At 41.3% G+C, this 13,497-nt stretch overlaps 1 long non-coding RNA gene across 7 annotated transcripts in view; it reads right to left on the bottom strand.

Annotated features, from left to right (window-relative positions):
- The window catches only part of LOC148057506 (uncharacterized), a 47,329-nt gene that overhangs the window by 26,450 nt on the left and 7,382 nt on the right, over positions 1–13,497 (bottom strand). For 5 of the 7 annotated variants that reach the window (XR_015706256.1, XR_015706263.1, XR_015706265.1 and 2 more), the window contains exons 2-3: positions 9,595–9,758; positions 6,673–6,858 (exon numbers count right to left, since the gene is read on the bottom strand). This is a non-coding gene — a long non-coding RNA (uncharacterized LOC148057506). Of the gene's footprint in view, positions 1–6,551; positions 6,611–6,672; positions 6,859–9,594; positions 9,759–13,497 lie in introns of all 7 variants that reach the window. The other 2 variants (XR_015706259.1, XR_015706260.1) reach the window with 2 other exon arrangements.

The raw sequence follows: 13,497 nt of genomic DNA, 5'->3' as shown, positions 1-13,497 counted from the left end.
CTGACTCCAAGTAGTTAGGAATGTGAGAAATCTTTCCTTTACAGGATTTTTGCAAACCTTTATCTTCATGCAGTTTTGTTAAGTGAATTATTTATTAACTTGATACTCTCACTGATCAGCATAGGGGACGCCCACCAAAACAGTCAATTGGACTTCTGAGCGGAAATCAATAGTAAGCGTTTAAAGGGATATTCTTCCTTTGATGCACACAGGAAACTCCCATTAAACAATTATGGGAAGTATACAAGGAATTATCTTGCTAAAAATCATGCAAAATAAAGACAACTTTTTACTACACCTGTTTTGGTGTTGGTTTTGGGTTTTGTTTTAAACCTGATTTCCAGTGTGCATTACTGAAAGTTAGCCTGAACTCTGTTTAAGCTTTCTCACAGGATATAATCTGTTCTATGACTGGCATTACCAAGTTCTTCACCATACAGGCTTCTACAGTTTCTCTGAAAATGCGTTTATTCTGGAATCACTATTCACTTCATAAAACAGAGTAACTGTTATAGGACTTAAAGATAATCTTTATTCTCAAATAAAGCATCCGTACAGGAGACTGTTTTGTAAAGTAGTTTGTCCCATAAGAGCTGTGTCAGTTAGTTTCCCCATTTAGGTATATCCTAAGCTTGGCTGGGCAGAATTTTAAACTCTCATTAGCAGAAAGCCAGGCTTTATTGTTTTATTAAGGTTTACAAGCCAATCGCTTCCTGGTTCTTAGTAAATTTACAGCCCAACACTCAACGGACTGTAAATTGCTATATAGGATTATGTTAGCCAGGCCCTGGATTGAGCTATTTTATTGTTTGGGAGGCAAATTCATTGCATCCTGGAGTGGATTTTTTTTTTCCAAGGAAAATGCACTGAAGCCACTGACACTGAGAATTAACAGAATCCTTGTATTTGTCAATAAGGTCATGCAAGTGGTGATGCCTTCTGGAAGTAAACTTCTGTTAGAAATGCTGTTGTCATTCATTAAAAAGAGCTAGTAACTTAGAAACCTAAACAGCATCCCAATTTTCCAGAGTATTTTCATTCAAGAGTAGTCAAATGACCTTGCACTTTTTCTTGATACCAACAAAATGCTGGTAAATCATGACTGTAATCATGTGACCACAAACAATTATCTGTCATTAATTTGGACAGAAACATTTCAAATAGCAACGAACAGACAACTGCTAATCACCATGGCAGAAGGTATTAAGACATAGAGCATTTCATTGACAATTATTTGAACTATGGCATTTAAACTAGTGGCCATTTTCTTTGTCTCTTTATCCTTGGCCTTGAACAACATTCCAGATCCTGCCTGCATTCTGTATGGAGCCCAGCAATAGCTAGATCAAAGACATTAAATGAAAATCAACTTAATTTAATGTGACAAGAGTGGCTTTGTGCCTAGGTTTTGCATCCAGTCATTTATTTACTCCCTGTGTATAAAACTTGTGTCTTTGAGAACACGAATCTCTTCTTGTCTCCATATCTCTCTGGTATCTCCTCATTTTCCAAAATGGTCGTTATTGCATGTACTGCCATCCTCACATAGGCATTGTCATCAGCAAATCTGATCACAGATGGACTTTTTCCAGAAATATATCCATTCCACTACCCCCATCAAAAAAGGGGTGCAACGTTGTCCAGACCAATGAAGATGCAAGCACAAAAGAAAGAACTTGGCTTAAGAGAGCGTTCACATACTCTTGTGATCACCAATGAACTATCCCTCACTTTAGACTGCCACAACCCCATTTTTCCTTCCTCCGTGGCACAGAACACTCTGCTAAGACCATCTGGAGAATTTTATTGAACTTTGGCTACTGAAGAAACTTAGTCATGCCCTGACCTTCCTTGTTGCCTTCCTGTAGCACATTATGCTTATGCTATGTACTATTGATCCTAAGCTCTCTACAGGGCTCTCAAAAATGTCTTTTGCCCACTATAGAGGAAGTCTCACAGGGCAGGTTTTCTCTGTACCCTTCTGGAATAAACAGCACATTTATGGCCAACAACACCTTGCAGAACCTACACCGAAAGACTTTAACTCTTTTCAATCTCACCTATCTCTGTCAGTATAAATATTTCCTGGGGATATCAACCACATCTCTTTGTTTTAATGGCATGTTAAGAGTCTCCACCAACATTGTGGTGGACATGGAAGAACTCCTCTTTGGCAACTGGAAGTTACTTTGTTTAGAAAGAATAGTATTTTTTTTGTATTACAAAGAAAAGCCAGTGTTTCATGGCACCGAGTCCTCATTTTAACCTAATGGACATTCTCTTTCAGGGATTATTGACCCGTTGTTAGAAATTTCTAGATGCATTGACAGTAGAGAAGGTAGAGACCATAATGTGGGAAAATGGGAACACACTGGAGAATTCCTGTAGTCAGTTTGCACTGGGTAGCAAAAAGGTCTGCTAACACTGCTCAGCAGAAAGAAGATGCTTTGTAACATGAGCCTCTGCACCCTTCCCTCAACCACAACTTTCAGATTACAAACATAAGAAGCTATTAAGGAAAAAAAGAAGCTCCTTTGTAAGTCTGATCAAAAGTGATGGGAATTTCTCTTACTAATTTCTACCATTCTCTATATGCTTGTGCATACCATAACATGGAGTCACACCCCAGAAATCGATCAGAAGCAGGGAAAAAGGCATACATCTTTTCAGAAGCAGGTATATCCATGAAAAGAAGGAGAAGGAAAGTCTTCTGGAATATACTTGGATGTTATTTTATTTATTAGAAGAAAAATATTTTGCTTAGAATTGCTGGATGACACATCTGCTTTCCATCCACTTCTCAACTTTTACTCATCAAAAAGTAACATACAGAGAGGTCCAGTGCATTAGCCATTCTTGTCCTGCAAAGCAAACTTGACTGGTCAGCCTTCAGTCCTGTTTCTGGATTCTGTAACCAGAAGCACTGATAGCAATTTTCTATCAATCAGAATGATTTCCCATCAAAACACTCTAGCCAGAGACTAAGGATGCCAGGCTTCCTGGTTCTTCTGGCTCCACATCATCTTGCCAGGTGGGAAACTTTAGGCTGTATTTCATTTATTAAAACTATAAGGCATGCCAGGTGTGGAAATGGTTCCGTATTTAGCAGGTGTGGTGTTACAGAATATATGATAGACAAAGATATTCCAGGGTGTGTTTTTCCCCAACTCAGAATGAAAACCTTTCCCAAAGTTAAGCTTTTCTTTTTTCTTACTCAGTTGTAGTATACACCAATGCATAGCCTTCTTAAAAGAAAAGCTTCATTGACTGCAAGAATTGGAAATTACAAACAACATTTTAAATTACAGCCTACACGAAGCCCTCTCTCTGTAAAATCCTTTGATGGCTAACCAGTATTGCTGAACTTCCTCATATACCCAGAGCATGCTCCTGAACCTTCTTCCTTCATGTTGTGAAAGGGAACATTTCCAATCCTGCCGAATTCAATTGTTTTTGTGAGTTCCTGGGCTTTTATGCCTCTGGCTAAGGGAGTCCCAAAGGCTCAGCAGGAGACAAAGGCAAGGTGCTCATGGCCAAGCCTGTTGCCATTGTCTTAACAACTCTCAGGTGACAAATGCATGCCTTATCTTAAGTCATCCTTTCCCATGCCTTTTTTGGGGGAGGGTTGGCTGTGTGGATGGCTCCTCTTCCAGGAGGCCTCAATCAAGTTAAATCAACATATTCCTAGGATTAACATACAAAATCTAGGGCAACATAAGGTGTTCCTACATTATTCCCACACTTCAGTAGATGATTCTGCTTTCTGTAGTCAAAAACCAGACTCGTACAGTATAAATGATGGAGGTGGTGGACTCACGATTTAGGCACACCCATGTGCCTGGGAATCACCAGTGAAATAGCAAAGACAGACAACCACTTAAGATCGCAGAACTAAACAAACTGTAGTTTACAGTTTGCTGCATGCTTTAGCTATGATTTTAATAATTCTGATTCCATCTGCCCCCTTTGATTTCTAAGGTGTGATTTTCATAGCTCTGTATACAAATGTGTGTGCAAATGTGTGCAAATTGGTATTACAAACACACAGAAGTTGTGTTGAAAGCTGTCATAGTGTTTTTGTAAGAGTATATTATGAAAGACATTGCTTTCTTTTTCACATCCTAGGAAAAAAATATACATACATATATGGGTAAGCATAGTGGAATCTTAGCACAATTCATCTGCTCTCTACCATTCCTTCATTACTTGTTTTAATGAAATATAGATTAAGAGATCCATGGATGTATCTTGAAAAAAATATTTAATATAAATATTTAACATAAAAATTATACCTGCAATGATACTGTGTGGTAACTCGGGCTTTCAATTTTGATTCTGAAGTTCTTAGTAATTTCATCCTGAAGGATATTCCTGCCAAAGTGTGTATCCCAACTGTGGCAGTAATTCTGAAATTTTTAGTAATGCGTTAATAAAAAAAGAGTCTATTTCTAGCCTAATTTTGTATCCCTACTGATGACAGTAGATACATTTTCCAAAATATACCGATAAAAATTACAACATCACTTATTTTATCAGAACAAAAATACAAATCAAACATGTGGATAGTTTACACATAAACGTAGTTATCCCTGAATCAGGGTGATTTTTATTTTATCATTTTTCTATCTGAGATCTTGGCTTTTTGTAGGACTTCGCAAGATCAGTGTTTTTGCCCTGCCTCTCCCTTTTCTTTTACTGTGTAACTGCCTTATACAAAGTGATGTTTGTATGCCAGCAGGTAATATGTTTATGGAGTAGTCACCCAGACCTGACAAGTACTGTAGTGTATTTCTTTTGAAAATTGCCCAAGGTGTGGTTATTTCGTCTGCTTTGACAAATTGTATATGCACTATCCACATTACGCTGTCATATCTACCTTAGGTTCATCAGTATCTTATTACTGATGCTGTTGTTTTCAAATCTAAATACAGTATGGGGAAAGCAAGCAAGCACACAAACAAACCTATCTTAGCAATAATTTTAAAAACAAAGCCCGAAACGATGACACTGTGCAATAGCTTTGAGTGATTTTTTTATAGCTGTGTTCTAATTCTTCAGAGAACAGAGAGGGGAGCTTTGAAAAGGTGCTAATAGACCATGAATTTGCAGCAGTGTAGTTCACAGCTAAACACACTCCCACTTCAAGCTCCGGCAGGAAAAAAAATGAGGGCACCACAGAAGTGAATTAAAAATCGTGCAAACAGTCCCAGCAACAACCAGGGCAGTAGCAGCTTATAAGATCAGCTTCATTTGGCAGGGTGCCCATCATACCATGACTTAAGAGGGCCAGGGCAGGAGGGTATCTTATGGCTTGGAAAAAGAGGATGGGGCAGGCTGCCAGGGGGAGGGATGGAAGCAAAAGAAACATCTTTTAAGCCTATGCCGAATTAACTTGTTTTACAGAACATTGACAGCAAACTTTTAGGTCTTTTAAATGTGTTCGGAGAGTTCTTCTATAATTTATTTTTAGACTGCAGACAAATATTCTCTCTGGATCAGCTGCGCTACTGGGAGAGATTACTATCACAATGCCCCTCCTCCTGCCTGGGGGTATTGTCCCCTCAAATCTCCCAGAGATGCTCATGTGCATTCTCCAATGAGACCGTGGGTCCATGACAGCCTAATCCGATCTAAGCTGGGGCTGCCACAGTCCCTCCATCCCCAGCTGCTGCCCTTTCCCATGCCAGCAAGGATGCTTGTCTGGTCCCACAGTGAACTGGTTCAGAAAAGACACAACTAACTCGAAAAATCATAACACTTCCCTGCCAGTTCAGCTCCCTGTGGAGTCAAACAAGCATCAGCACTGGTGCAAGAGATGGGGTGGGGATACACACGATGCAAAGTCAGGCTGCAACAGCTCTGGTTTGGATCAGCTTAAACCATCTTGGAACCGCACTCCAGGCTAGGCCAGCCAACGCCTGCTATTTAAACTGCCTGTGCTGATCTAGCTCTTTCTGCCTGGCTCAAGTTTGGGAGTGGTCCTAAAAAGAGCTTCCTCATCAGATCAGAAAGGGTGGGCAGCCTCCCCTCGCTATCAGCAGCCCTTTCCTCAGACACACCTGCACGCAGGGTTTTGTGGAAAGGGCCTCCTGTGACCTGTGAAGCCTACAGGGAGTTTCTGCGTTCTTGTGGCAGGGCAGGCATTGATGAGCAGTCCTCTGTGTTGAGCTGGGGGAAGCTCCCTCTCAGGGGCAAAGCCAAGCTCCCAAGCATCCCACAACTGCCAGGGCACTTTGGGAAGCTGTGATGAACTACCAGGATCCAAGCCCAAGGTGACAGATGATTTGAATGTAAAGAGATGCCAAGGAAAGATAGTAAAGGAAGGGACACATCAAAGTTTATCTGGACTGGAAACTGAAATAATTTCTCCCCCTTTCTGAAGTTTACCAGGTTTTTCGTCAGATCCTGAGTAGTAAGGCAGTAAGCAAAGTGGTTTGGTACTTGCTGACTTGTTTGCACACATCATCACATCTGATATGTGCATGCTGGCACAGAGATGGGGAGGAACACACAATATCAAACAGCAAACATAATTAAATCAGTTTCATTACCTCCAAAGGTCAACTGCTTCTTTCCAGTAGTAGCTGTGGAATAGTTTAGAGCCAAAATTCTGGAGGGCAAAATCAAGGATACTCAAATTAGCTACTTGAGAGAATATCACACAAGATATACCTTGTGTCTTCACTTGAAAGGTGGGTTTAATTGCCAGCTCTTCCACAGTCTTCCCTCATCACCTTAGTTTCACAAGTATTTAGTTCTGCTGGACCCACATACATCTGTGAAGAGTACATTCTGCAAAGTATCATGATGACAGACACATTAGGAACTGGAGATGCTCAGACAGCAGAGCGATGAGGCCTATATAAAGCAATCAAGTGAGAAAAAAATCAGGTTCGAGGAATGCGAGAGGAAAGACTGGATTCACTGGGAAAAGCACTTGAGCTTCTGAGGAAACAAAGGGAGAAACCAGTTAAGTTAGAAGAAAACCCTGAAGGCACCCTTTAGATGCCAGACTTGGTACTGGGAAGCAAGTCTATATCTACAAGTTCCCAGCCTGTGACATTTCACTTGCAGTAGCACATCTGAATGGTTGAGTGCTGTAGCTTGGGAAAGGAGCGGGAGTAACATTGCTCAGATTTCAAATTGTGTGAGGCAGGAAAATATCTTAATAGCCTGAAACTACTACTGCAACGTTTCCTGGAGTGGAGCAAATTGAAAACATTTATACTTGGAAAGGGAAGGAGGAGGGAGAGAGAAAGATGTAGTCAGGGGTTAAGTTCAGTAAAGCAAAAAGTCTAACCTATATGCTTGCAGAACTGCTCACTGGAGTCAAGACACTAGAACTAAAATTACTTTTTTTTAAAATAAGTAAAACTGTTCAGCTTATTGTCAAACAGCCAGTTGTTTATTGCCAATTGCTTTATTGTCAGATGCCAATTTATACCCTAAATGTCTTTGGGTTGAGACCACTGCCCTGTTCAGGGGGTAATCCAGTGGCCAGCACAGAACTGCCCCTTAGATGCACTTCATTTGTAACATAATGGAGATTTGCATGCTGTCTCATAAGGGGAATGCTCCAAACTGTATTAACACTCAAGCCAAGAATGTTATCTGTTTCCGCCTTCCCCCCACCCCCCCAAAAAAGCGAACCGAGTTCTGCTTTTTCACTGATTCTCAGGAGAAATATAAAGATCTTCTCTGCCAGTTGCAGATGTGTTCTATTTTTTCCCTACATCAGAGCTTCTGAATCACTCTTAATAATAGGCAAAGGCTATTCATATCAAATGGGGAAGTTCTCACACACTATGATGATAAAGCATTTCATCCATTTGCAAAAAAAAAAAAAAAAAAAGAAGAAAACACTACCCACAGAACTGCAACATCACATCATCTGCGCTTTGCTGAATGTTCACAGAACAACATTGGAAGTCACTGAAGTGTCAGATAGTGATTTCATCATGTGTCAGGCCTCCCACTAATAAATGATTCATCTTTCTCAGTACTGACATCTCAACGAATTAAGGAGGAGAAGAAAGAAATTCATAAACTTTAAAGTGAGAAGTACTCTACTGATATTATACTTCCCAAGTAAACAGAGGCTTATTCACACACTAAGAATGTGTTTAGAATTTAACCTTCCATTTATCTGAAGTGTACTTTTAAGTTTTAAAAGTGAATCCATTACAGAAAAAAGGTATCATGGAATTCCATGTGTATTACATCACCATAATACACAGAGGTACATTGCTCAATTTACAAATACGAGATTTTGCACACACCCCCCCCCCAGCTTTGTGAATGGAAACTGAAATTGGGAAGAAATCTTTTCTGATTTACATAGCAGTGATTAACAGTATGTTGGTGACAATAAACCTGCCCCAACCTCTGAGTACTGATTACGGTTGTAAAAGCAAATCTAGCTCCTCTTGAAGGCGATGAGCGACTTACAATTGACTCTAATGGAAATGGGACTGGAAGGAAATGTGTCATTTTAATAGGAATTTACATAATCGTTCTTTGATGCTTCATAAAGCCAGAACATCTTCCACTGATGACAGTAGCTCTACTGGATGAACGGGACTAACTAGTAATCCAAACTTACTTCTCCCAGAAGGTATGGGTACTTAAATACCCATACCTTCTCCCAGAAGGTATGGGTACTTAAATATAGACCCAAACCAGGCAAGATACTACCTGTACTTGTACCTTGTACTGAGCAAGATACTACCATTTTTGCTTGGTTTGCTAGGACACTGAAGTTTGTGTAGTCACAGAAGGTATGGGTACTTAAATATAGACCCAAACCAGGCAAGATACTACCTGTACTTGTACCTTGTACTGAGCAAGATACTACCATTTTTGCTTGGTTTGCTAGGACACTGAAGTTTGTGTAGTCACACACTGAGTTTCCAGTTAATTTTTCTCTATTTCAGCAAAATGCGGTATAGATACAGAGGTCTCAAATTCCCACATTCTTTGTGAAAAATAAACAGCTAGGAGAAGAAAGAGATTCTAAAAGTGTCCTAACTGAAAAAAAAGCTGTAACATGAATTTAAACCTTATGAAACATTAAAGAATCCACATGGGAGAGAGACCTAACAAATGACCCCCCTGTAGGAAAAAAGAGACAACTGTAATTCACTATGAAACCATGAGACACTGACCTATGGAAAACCAGGCTTTGCTGGTTCTGCCACTAATGGAGCTCCTTTGGCTGCAGGAGGGTTTTTTTCCTCATCAAAACAGCATCTATTATAAACAAAACACTTCAATCGGTAGGCTCAAAGCTGGAGGAGCATATGGATACAGAATCTATCCCACTTGATTCCTTTCCTGGAGCGGCAAAAAGAATTAGATGAAGATGATAAAGTTTGGATTTGGACTCAGAGACCCATTCTCAGCAGAAATAATTAGGCTGGTAGGAAAACTGCTGGGGACAGAAAAAAGCCACAAGCCCCTGAGGTCTCATGTCCTAAGCAGGTACTTATTTCTTTGGCTCACTCTGAATATGTATACCAGAGATACCAACATGATGAGTAGAGTACTTAAAAGCAGTAATATGCAAAAGAAAATTATCCTTTGCTGTTCCCCCACCTCTTATTTTGGTAGAATTAATTTGGGCATCCTGGGTAAAGATGGTGTCCAGTTTCTCCATCAGTTTGATTTAGCATGACCTCTTCACTGTCAGCAGAGGAATGTAAAAGATGGCAATGAACACTTGTATGTAGGAAAATTTACATGGCTGTGGGGCAGGATGCCTGGAAGATCAAAAAGAAAAGAAAATATTAAATACTTAAAACACTTTACCATGAAATCCCCTTCTCCCCCTTCCCCCACCCTCCCCCCCATGTTAAATCAGGTAGAAAAGTGTGATAATATTAAGGCTTAATCCAATTTAAATAAATTATTTTCTTGTAAATGTTAAAACAATCATTACATGCATCATTTACCCCCTCCTCTTCCCATAGTCTTAAATTATGCTCCATTATATCCAGATGGAAAAAATATGCAGAAATGTTTCTTAAACATCAGGAATTTTGTTTTTGATTATATTCAGAGGTAAAAGTCATTAAGGAGTCCAAGAAAAAAAAAAAAAAGAAAAATCTTCGGAAGCATTATGGGATTTTGTGTAGCAAACTTAATTAAGAAATTTCTTTGCTAGGTTACCAACAATATTTTATTACAAGCTTAAGGTATAAGATCGTTACAGCTCTCTGTCGTGCTTGGCAGCAAAGAAAGAACACACGCAAAGAACAATCTTGTTCTTACAATTAATTACAAATGTACAAATGAGTGATATATCAGACCCTGACTACACTGCATAGTCATGCATTTATAACCATTTCACCATACACAGTTATTAAAAAGCATGCTTTGCATCTACAGTAGCTTGATACCACATCACAGCCACGGGTAGTTATGTTTATTCATGCACAGCTACCACCAGCCAGAACTATATGTATGTGTCAGTGCATTTTAGCAAAATCTGCATCAAATAACCAGTAGTGCAGGTCTCTTCAGCTAGCTTTTTTTTTTTTTTTTTTTTTTTTTTTTTTAAGCCGGCAGACTGGAAGCAAGATAGGAGAAGGCAAGCCAGAAATGCATGGGTGGCAAAGGGCAGGCGTTGACAGACAGCAGTGTTCGGCCACTGGCCATTCTGGGTCAGTCGATGTGGTGACAATCACCCAACAGGGAATTGTGTAGCAACCCGTCCTGTTTGTCTCGCACATCCTTCCTGTCCCAAAACACATCTGCCACAGAAGGGGGGAAGAATTCTCTCCCGGCTGGCAACATAAACGGCTGAGGGAGAAACACCTGAGCCCTGGTCACTGCGAAGTCCCTGGCTGCTGGTGGGCCCCGCAGTTGGCAGGCACCCCCACTCGCAGTCTGAGGATTGCCAGTGGAAGAGCCCTGCGAGAACATTTCTGCAGCCCAGCAACCTGCGGCATGCGGGACAATGAGCAATGGGACACTGATGAATTCTCCTAAGTAGAGAAGTCCATCCTAAATCCTCCCCTCAGAAATCTCAGTTCATCCAGCTGGGTTACTGGATCACAGCGAGGCACCAAGTCTGGGTCTCCAGCAAGGGTGGAATACAGATAGCTACAGAAGAACGAACAGTTCAAAGGTGTCCGCTTCAAGCCCGAGCCAAGTCACGAACCAACCAGAAATCCCTGCTATGGCTACAAGGAAGCTGGCACCGACACACACCCGTCCCTGTAGACACAGACCTAACTACTCATTGCTCAAGGCTTATAACACTGATCTCACAGGCAGGATTTAAAAATCACCACTCTGCTACTCTCTCTCCAGGCCAGCAAAGGATATTTTGTTTTAACCTCACACCTTCAGTTCATGCTTCTCCCTAGGAACATTTGTTTCACTCAGCTGTCCAAAGCCAATCCTAGCCATGCGACTGAATAACACCAGTCTCACTGAGAAGCGTTTCAACAAACCCAAACCACTGCAGCTCTGAGCACGTAACTTGCCAGACAGTTTTACCGGTTATAGAGGGAATTCCAGTCTTTGACTCACTGGTAAGTAAGTGTGTTCCCACGCCATTTCCTCATCCACACAATTGCCTCGTCCTGAACTGTTTGCTAAGAAAGACTGAGATTATTTGTGTTACGCTCCATGCGGAGAAACTACAACATGCAAACATATCATTATATAGTGATGAGATGCTCCAGTTCCAAAAGCCATAAATTCTAAACAAGATTATCTTGGTTTTAAAATTCATCTTCCCTGGTTCACAAGATGAGCCATCTCATGGCCCAGATAGGCAAGATGACGTACTACGGTTTATGTTATGATTACTTAAATTACCAGGCACGCACTTAGTAGAAAGGGCTACTAGGGCCGTTGCCCACACTTTTCATGACAGCTGCAGGCGTCGTGTTCTCCTGTCAACTGATGGGAGACTGGTACAGGAACTCAATATGACAAGCATATTTTTAATTTACAGGCAACACTGGCAGTTTGAAAACTTTTTAATTAATGAACACAACTGACGAGGTACATGTATGCTGCAAAGCTGGCTAAACCGCCTTGGGTACTAGAGGCAGACTTGGCTCTCTGCAGTAATTTACCATCACAGAGAGGTAATCTAAGGGCAAACAATCATACTTTTCAGTGTGATAAATGAGCGCATCCAGACCCCTCTGCTTCATCAGCCAGACTGCCAGAGGTACTCAAATTGGCTTGTTCAAAGCTAGCTTTGGTGCCCCTGCAATCTGCAACATAGATCTAACCTTTGTCTTTTGGAAACGCCACAGGGAGAGGAACTCCCACCCCACCGTCCTGCCTGTAGAGACGCGGGGAGCCAGCACTACAGCAGATCTGGCAGAGCTCAACTGGAAGAGGGAAGAGAGGAGACGCCGGGACGCTGCCCACGGAGCCTGCAGAGCTGCCTGTGCACTTCTGATCCTGGGGAAGCAATAACTTGATCAGTGCTCTACCCTGCTCTCTTGGCAATACACAGGCTTCAAAAAACATGTTTCCATTATGACCAGATATTCACTTTAATAAACAAACTTTAATAAAACAAACAATTACAAAAAAGCCAGATCCTCTCGCACAGCATTCCCCGCAAGCCAATTACGTAGAACCACTCTCATGGGCCAGCGTGCAATCTCTTCCCAGGCCAGGCATCGAGCAGGAATGGAGCCTGCTGCAGCTGCTGGGCAGGAAGGGCTGGGCCCACTGGGGCTTTGAAATAAAACAAACATCTTGTTTGGCACATAGCTATTTCTTCGTGGACTGGTCAGCAGGAGACATCATGGAAACTGGCCGGCTGGTGACTTGAGCAAGCCCCGCTGCCTTCCTGGTGTGTTGTGTCCGTGTCAGTGAAGAAGGCAAATCTTAAGCTGTACCCGAATCCCTTAAGAATTACAACAACATGACCGACACTTGGTTAGGCCATCCTTTCTCTGCTGTTGTTGCTGCTGCTATTTTAAACCTAATTCAGCTTTTGCCACGACTCACTCACGCCCAATATCCTTAATCTACAAACACTCAAGGACAGTAATTCAGCTTTATTATCCATATTCCCTGAGCTCGCATTTCATAAAGTATAAGCACACTCAAGAAAGAACGATTCCTAAAATAGCCAGGCATGTACATTTCCACCCCCTCTTCAGGAAAGCAGTTCAAAAACATAGGTCCTACAGGTCCTTGTAACACTTAGAATTGCTAACCTGAACCTCTTGATAGCAGCAGGCGATATCTTCAGAAACAGCTGGGGTTTTATCTTAGCCTCTCACACCAAGGTACTACATACCATCAGCCGTGTTTATATAGGCACTGCAGTGACAGAAGACATAGCATGAACCAAACAGAGCACAAATTCCGGCTCACATCAGCAGAAGACTTTGTGCATCCAAAGCCAGCACATATTATGAATTCAATGAAAACAACAGACACCACCACTGGAGTTATTATAACTGGCTATCACAAACAAGAAATAAACATACCCAAGTTTTTGGGCAACAAAAGCTA

The sequence above is a fragment of the Nipponia nippon genome, unplaced genomic scaffold (genome assembly GCF_047370975.1).
Source record: "Nipponia nippon isolate SJK-2023a ecotype South Korea unplaced genomic scaffold, ASM4737097v1 scaffold_1, whole genome shotgun sequence".
NCBI lineage: Eukaryota > Metazoa > Chordata > Aves > Pelecaniformes > Threskiornithidae > Nipponia > Nipponia nippon.
This window is presented reverse-complemented; position numbering and strand designations above follow the sequence as displayed.